Raw genomic sequence first — 9,205 nt, forward strand, 5'->3', positions numbered from 1 at the left:
AAAATCCCCTCTCGATTCGTTCCATGAACGAGAGGTCCACAAATTGAACGATCAAACCTTTAAACAGTTAGGATCGTCTCAAATTCCCATCTTGGTCAAACCTTTAAACAGTTAGGACCATTTACTGTCTCGCTGGGCGAGACAGCAAACACTGTCTCGGCCAGCGAGACAGCAAACGCTGTCTCGCCCGCCGAGACAGCAAACGCTGTCTCGCGAGCACTGTTCATACAGAGGTTATAAATACCCCCGAGGTGATTTCTTTGAAACGGGCTGATCATTTTTGAGAGCACTTCAGAGCAGAGAGGACAGAGTTCTTGAGCTTCCGGCAATCCCTTGATATTCAGGCTTTGACTTGATTTCAAGAAGAACGACTATCTTACCTTGATAAGATATCGTTTCAAGTTCTCACTTCGATAAATGAAGTCAGAATCATAAACCCCTCACAATTCAATCAGAATCTGTGATTTGGTGGTCCACGGGCTAACGCACCCCCGGCACAGGCAAAGATCCCACGCAAGCAGTGATCCAAACAACGATCCTGCGTTTGTTTCTCAAGAGTTGTAATTTTTATTTTGTTGTGTAAAGGAAGTCTTATAAAAAGGCTATCTCTTTTTGAATTTATTGTAATCGACCGAAGATATAATGAATTCCATGACAAAACCAACTTTTGGCGAAAACAATAGTAATTAATAGATAATATGTCAGAAAAACATACACATAACAAGTTTAGATATACAAAAATATATTTAAACACAAGAAAATAATCTGAATATCAGATATGATATGCAATGTATATGCGGAGTCTAGAGCAATGCAAAACACTTAATAACATGGTTTGAACAATTGAAATATATAAGTAATGGTATATATTTTTAATGAAGACAAACAATATAACACTGCGTATGATGCATAAAATAATGTAATAAATAATACAGAAATCAATACAATTAAACGATATATATAGTCTGCGTATGATGCATAAAATAATGTAATAAATAATACAGAAATCAATACAATTAAACGATATATATAGTCAAATCAAAGAAAACATAGTTGTAAAAATAATAACTTATAAAATAATGACCGTCGCGAGGATAGAGGAGTTATAGGAAGAGAGCATGTAATCACGAAGCGATGGGATAAAAACTGTGAAAACTCCGGAATCAAAGAGTGATAAGATAGGGACGAAACGAAATCTATCAAGGAAATAGGATAAAGACCCAAGAATAGTCTTACAGATGAAATATATATGCATCTAAATTGTCCAATACATTCTTACTAGTGGAAACTCGGGACCGTGACCTGCATGGGCCACCAAAAAAACCTGTCACGCCCCGCTTCCCAAAATACCCGGGAATCGGGACGTGAACAAGCCCGCGACGTATTAGATTGAGAAGAAATATACACTACCAATTTTTTTTCTTCTTTTTCTTTTCTTCTCAATCCAATATGCTAAGCGTCTGGAAATAAATACAACGCAAAGTCACAGGTCCCCGATCACAATCAGCAAGAATATAATAGACAAACTCAGAATAAAAGAATACATATCATATCACAAATGAATATCATCCAAGACATAATGATACGGGTCCAACATACCCTTATACAAGCTATCTGAATGAGATACTGGAGAATATAAAATACTATGATCAGGCGGAAAGAAATGCTACAAAAGTAAACTAGGATCATCGAACAATTAGAGGGAATAACTACGCTTCGGCTTCTTCAGCTCGGTCTTCTAAGTACTCTGCTAAGAATCCTATGGCTCCTAGCGATCTCCCAGCTAAATCTGCTCTTCCTCTAAGTCTGACGTACACCAGAGAAAACAGGTGTACGTCAGGGTGCATGGCACACGGCAAGATCCGACCCCACAAGGAAAATATAACAAATAAAAATCTGATACAAAAAACGATACGATAACAGAACAACAAAAGAACATACAACTAAAATCCACAAATCGACATGAAAACACTACTAAATCATGATAACATAAAACATCCAAAATCGATCAGGTAACGAGATCATGACGATAGCAATCAGTCTAAACATCCAAGTGACAAGGTCATACAACTAGATAGAATTAATACTTAAAAATCTACAACATGAGACGTAGTACGTCGAGCGAAATAATCCAAACAAGGAAACCCTCATGTATATACCATATGTCTTAAATTATAGATAATTAAATATTAACCCTGGTCTATGTATGAAAAGAAACATAACTGGCCTACATCTCACAAGAATCATACTTAGCCAACAATCAAGGTCATGTAACTAACCATCCTATCTCAACTCATTGGTCCATATCTCACATAGAGTCAACACTCATATCATCGGATAACCGACTGTTCACAAATCCTCTATGTGCACCCAATACGCCGCTACACTGGATCGGTCAGAGGGCTACACGCAATCCGATTCCGGCCTTGTTCGAACTCAAACAAGAATCAGGTGAATATCAAGCTCACGGACCAAAGTGGCTACACTGGCTCCACTTTGACATCACATAAACATGGACTTTCCCATCCCAACTCTCTTGTATTTTCTAAATCAACCATATTCCTCATTGAAACTCGGGTTCACCACCTAAATTCAGTAAACACACCCACACATGTCACTAAGTCTGTTCATGACGCACGAGGCCACTAAGTCATGAACTGCTAGGGGTTCTTAAACACAGCAAATAATAACACAACAACTAATCATGTACAATAATATCATGGCAAATCAGGTAATCGAAATTAAGAGTCATAAATTTATGAACAACCAACTATGTAATTTAGAAAAATAATCTTTTCCAAAATAATTTATTTTAAATTATTGTAGTCTTCCTAAAAAGATTCCTTTCACAAAATAAATTCTTTTAAAACATCATAATTTCAAAATATAATTCTTTTGACGGAATAACTTAACAACTCAAGATGACCTCTTTTCCGAAATAAATACTTTGAAATTATCTATTCTAATAATTATTCAAAACCAACCCATTTTTCCAATTAATCTTTTTCTCATCATAATAATTCTAAAAATAATCTTTAAATATATTCTTTCTTTTAAAAACATCCCAAATAACAATTTTTACACAAAATACTTATTTCTTTAAATTACTTATCTAACATCATTATCAATATGATCATCAACAAGCCCACGTAGTTAATAACAATTCACAATCTAATCTATGTAACTAATTAATGACAGATATAAATATGAAATAACGAGTCAAGAGGAGCGGGATCTTGCCTCGGGTTCGTCGAACGAATCGACGTTGACGTTGCAACGCGTCGGCGCTGAAGGTGACGGATCTAAACAGCGACGTCGGCGCGGATCTCGGCGATGTAGCGGATGGTGGCTCAGATCTGAGAGGCGACGGGGCTGAGCGTCGACGGCACGGGAATCTCGGCGTGGCTAAGGGGTTGTCGGAGCTTGGTTGGGGGCTTCGGCGAAGGCTCGATGGCGTGGAGGACTGGAGAGGAGACGAGGGCGGCTCTAAGAGGGCGTGGATGCTCGTCGACGATGAGGGAGTGGCCAAGGGGAGGGGGAGGCGGTGGCCAGCGTTGGTGGAGCTCGGCTTGGTGAGGGGAGGCGTGATGCGGGCGGTGCACAGGAGGTTGGTCGGAGAGGGGGGCTGGGCCTGGTCGGAGCTCGGGTGCAGGGCGGCTGTCTCGACGGAGAAGAGCGACGGAGGGGTGTTCAAGCGGCTGAGGCGAAGGGGTTGGCGCGGCTTGGGGGCGAGCGACTGGGGTGGAGCGAACTCCGGCGGCTGCGGGGCGTCGGAGAATGGATGCGGGAGGGAAGGGGGAGTGTCGACGGGGAGGGATCCGGCGCGAGCGGCGGAGGGGCGGCGCGGGGTCGGCGGCCGAGATCTGAGAGAATGGAGAGAGAGAGAGAGAGAGAGAGAGGCGGCGGCTGAATTTTGAACAGGAGAGAGGAGAGAGGGTATCATGGGTATATATATATATATATATATTATATAGGGTTAGGGTTAGGGAATTTAACCAAAAATAATTAAAATAAATATTTTTTTGGGTACTTAAAATTTAAACTAATTACATAATAATTATCTACAATTAAAAACGTACATGTTGTGCTATTGCAACCGTTGATACGAAATAGTCGAAATATAACCATATTGTACAATTAAACGGAAATAATTAATAAATAAAATATATTTACTTATATTTAAAATCAAATAATTATGGGATAATTATATACACAGTAAAACGTACAAGTTATACTAACACGACAGATAATATGTAACAGTAGAAATAATACAGTAAATTATACAAATAATACATAATTAATAATACAACGTATTATACGAAAATATACGTAATAATAAAAATAATACAATGTATTATTCAAAATGACATGTAACAGCATCGATAACGCAACAGATATATTCTATAAATTTTCACCACATAAAATTAATTTATAAATATTAATATCATTTAAATAAATATAAAACCTACACTTTAAATCATAAAAAATTATAGAATTTCAAGAAAAATACAAATACTCTTTTAAAAATCATAATTAAATATTTTAAAATACTAAAAAATTATTTTAACTAGTATCAAAATTCACGGTCCTTACAGTCTGACAACTCCTTCATCTTAAAGCTCACTTCTATTAGCAATAACATTAAGGTGGGCTTTCGGTTCTTTTATTTTTGTAGACTGAAGATTCTGCTCATTTTTTGTCTCTCTTCCTCTTTCAGAGGAAGATTCCAGGTTGTGGGCTTCTTGATCAAAAGTCACACTCTCAATCACTTTTTCCTTCCCCTTTGATGTAAAAGGCCACGATGAAGATGATCCTCCTCTTTGGGAAGATTCATGTCGAGGCAGTGAATCTGTCTTCTGGGATTTTGACCTGTCTGCTATAATTTGAGCTATCAGGATTCGGAGTTTATTGATAGTCTCCTACTGAGACTTAATCATAGCTTGCTACTCATCAAGTCTTTTCACAAGATCATCAAGGTGTCCTGCCATATAAGCGGAGCTCTTGTGTTCTACGAAAGAGCTAGAGGATTGAGATTCTGCGATGGCTGAGTGTTCATCATCAGACTCAATTCCTTTATCCTACTTTCAGTAGTTGACAGGAGGGATGACTCCCTTTCGAGTTTGAGTGTGTTGATAGATTCCATCAGACTCACTCAAGATCTCTTTCAAGTCAGGGGATCGATCCGTCTCTGACTCATTAGAGGTAGGGATTGATGATCTCCCTACACTTGCCATGTTAGAAGTGACTCCAAAAGTGCTCTTCTTCCAAAGTCATCTTCTTGTGGGAATGTCGTCGCTTGTACGGGTTTGGCAAGGCGATGTTCGTCAGTCAGCTGAATACTGATGACCTAGTTATAGGTGCACAACATCATCATTCTAAAAGGACTGCAGAGATAAGTCGATCGCATTGGCAGGCGGCAGTGACTTGTTGGACAGCTCCGTCTCTTGATAGGAACTCTCTTAAGTCTATTACAGAGACTCGAGGGGAGTTACTCACAGTTCGTGAGGTTTTTCTTTAAACCCCCGGTCTTTGGCTGGACAAGACTGGTTCTTAATGGACATAGATTTGAAATCCATATCGGTCATCCTGAACGCGACTTGACACATCACATTTAGTATTAATAACGTAAGAGTCATGTTTTAACACTAAAACACGAGAGTCGCATTTAGGTAACTGAACGCGAGGGTCACGTTTGGGAGCGGGGATGCAAGGGTCACGTTTGAGAGTGGCGATGCGAGGGTCGCGTTTGAGATCGGGGACATGAGGGTCGCGTTTGAGAGCAGGGACGCGAGGGTCACGTACAACGTCCCTTTGAACGCGAGGTTCACATTTTGACTGAGCAACACGAAGCTAAGGTTCACGTTCAATGCAGAATTAAGATCCGCGTTTTAGCTGTGGAATGCAACGTTGAGGGTCACGTTCAGTCAGGCTTTCACGAGGTTCGCATATGGGCTCATAAATGTGAGGCTCGTGTTCTTCAGTAGAAATGCGAAGCTCAGAGTCACGTATTGGCTTACAAATGCGAAGTTCACGTTGGTTGATTGATCGACGTTCTCTAAGTTGTGCTCGTCGTAGGGATCTTCTTCTTAGGCGAGCAACATTCTTCTTCGCCTGAGTTGAGTCTTTTGCGATGATGTTACCATCTGTATTGATCGGTTAGTCATAGAAATGGGTCTCTTGTGGCCCGATACCCTTTGCTAAGGTATGGGTGGAAGGTCCTCAGCTTGCTTGGTGAGTTCGGGTGAATAAAGTCTTCTTCTTCAGAGGAGGGACTGTATGAATAGTATAACCCTAAGGAAAGACACTCCTTTGGTAAGTCGACGATAGGAGGAATCTTAGTATCTTCGGAGGCTTTGCACATCTTGCGCATAGCCTTAGGGCCAAGGGATCCAGTGGAAAGGAGATCCTCATACTTTGGTTGAACTTCACAATAAGAGTTTTGACAGTAGTTCTGGTGAGCTTGGTGTCGGATTGTGCCACCACTTCTTCATTGGTGAAAAAGTTAATCCCCAGCTGAGTTGTCATCTTTTGTTTGCGGAAAAAATTACAAGAAAATTAAGAAATCAATTAGTATTAATCTCTCTAACTGACTTAGAAAAAGAATGAATACAATCTCTCAAAGTAATCTTCAATTAGTATTAATCTCTCTAACTGACTTAGAAAAAGAATGAATACAATCTCTCAAAGTAATCTCTCTTTAACTGACTTAGAAAAAGAATGAATACAATCTCTCAAAGTAATCTCTCTTTAACTGACTTAGAAAAAGAAATTATAATTTTCTTATCGGTTTTCTAATTTACAAAAGAGAGAAGAATCAATAAAGATCCTTTCATTTATTTAATACTGGGTTCTTCTTGGTGGCGATGAGAGTTTGATTCTTATATCCTGTTGACGATCCGAACACTTGGCTTTGTGGAACTTTGTCTTTACTTCTTGACTTAACGTCTTGGACGAACTTGCGAAGCAAGTTTAGAACTTTGGCCGAGTTTAGAACTCTGCAAGAGAGTTAATTTTAGAAAGGAACTTCAATCCTTTTTACCGAAATAAGCCAATGGCTTTCCTCTCTAATAGCCGATCTCAAAGATAGCTAACTCAAGGTGATCTAAAAGCCAACCCAAATGATCCAAAAAGCTCCAACCCTTTTTTTAGCTGTAAAACCAGCTATTTATAGGGTTAAGGGTTGCAACTGACCCCTTAAGCTCCATAATAGGGGCTTAATCGCCACATTAAGTGAAAAATGATTTTGAACTGTTAAAATTGCAATTGAAACGGTCAAACGTGAGAATCGTGTTCTAGAGCGACCCTCGCGTTTAGCCTAAAAAACACAGGGGTGAGCCTCGTGTTTTGGAGTTAAAACACATGGGTGAGCTTCGTGTTTTAGAGTTAGAACGCGGGGGTGACCCTTGCGTTTTAGAGTTGAAATGCAGGGGTCGACCCTCGCGTTTCGGAGTTGGAATACGGGGCACGGGGGTGACCTCACGTTTTGGAGTTGGAATGCGGGGGTGGACCCTCGCGTTTTGAAGTTGTAACTTGGGGGTGGACCCTCGCGTTTTGCTTTAAAGAGATAGTTAATAGTAATCTCTTTTTCAAGTTATGTAAAGATCGTCATTTTGTAATCTTTGCATTTGGCTTTTTAAAGTATGAGAGTCGTTAAATTATAACTCTCGTCTGTTATCATAAAAGTCGTCAGATTGTAACTTTTATCATCAGCGTTTTGTGAGGATCAACTATCTACAGTAATTTTTTTGATAGCCTACAACAATTAGCTCATCAGCTTGTGAAAGAAATTGGAGTACATTTGAGATGGTAATATTATTTCTTAAAATTTAATCATCTTGTGGGCTTATATTGTAACATTTGATGACTAGTTTTTTCTGTTAATTCATGATTCTATTTTGTAGATGCATACGAAGAAGAGGAATAGACTAACTCATGAAAAACTCCATGACTTAGTCCTTATCAAGTTCAACGCAAAGTTGAAGAACAAGCATGCCGTTGTAGATAGAGATCTTTTATCTGTCTATAATGATGAGGAAAGGGTCTTCAAATGGTTGTTGGGTGAGGAGTGGAATAATAGTGATGACGAAGTATTCCCGGGAGAGTGTTTGACTTTTAGGCAATTAAGTTGGAGATGTTTCAGGAGCTAACCCAAGGAAGAGAAAGAGTGGAAGGTTGGAAATGTATAAAAGAAAGAAGAAATCGGAATCATCTTCATCGAAGGGAAATGAGCTGCTGGAATATGATGTGGAAGAAGAGATGGATGCATTATTCATGGAGTCAGATGAGGAGGATAATCCTACTTTCGATGCCGATGAAGATTGATTCTAGTTATCTTTTCTTTTATGTTATTCTGGATTTGCTCTATGGATGTTAAACAATTTATGAACTATTTGTAGCTTTAAGAACTTGTTTGTTTGTTTTGATTTGATTATATTTCTTTATTGTTATGAACTGTGTGAATTGTGATTGCACAAAAATTTTATTGTTGATTTTCATTCCATATATTATATGTTACTTGCTTCATTCTTCATATGCTATTCTACGTTTACTAACAACATTTTCTTATTTCATAGGCCAAGCATCCGAATGGTTTCAAGATGCAACCGAGAATCAAATTTCTACAATGGGTTAGTGACCGTAAACATCATATATTATTTACTTTTTATATGTTTGGGCTATATAATTTATAAAGTATGTTTAATTTAAATTTAGGAATGCTTAGATTGTATTTAGACATGATATTATATGCGCACCACCCAATATGGCAATCCGGAATTTAGTCCATGTCACCCGATATATCCCTGATTTTCGCTATCCGACATGGATTTCAGTCGTTCGAGATGAACTCGACATCCGACATTTTAAAACCTTACTAGTGAGGGCTATGTGTTACTTACTGTGGAGAGTTAAAGTAGATGATTGGTTTCGGGTGGATTTTAGGTGCGGTCTTTATAAATCTACTGAACCGGGATGCGATTCAGAAAAACCTTGGCATAGTGAGGAATCCCCTTCATGAGAAGCAAGAGTCGACGTAGGATTATTATTTGAACAACTAAAATTATCTTGCGTATTTCTTGATTGGTTTTTTATTTGGTTATTCGCTTTTATTTGTTCTATATTTCCGCTGCTTATTCTATGCATTATCGAAAAACTGTAGCAAACATATTCACCCCACTCCTCCAGGCTTGTATCCCAGATTAGGGGT

Source organism: Asparagus officinalis, chromosome 6, assembly GCF_001876935.1.
Source record: "Asparagus officinalis chromosome 6, Aspof.V1, whole genome shotgun sequence".
In the NCBI taxonomy this organism is placed as follows: Eukaryota; Viridiplantae; Streptophyta; class Magnoliopsida; order Asparagales; family Asparagaceae; genus Asparagus; species Asparagus officinalis.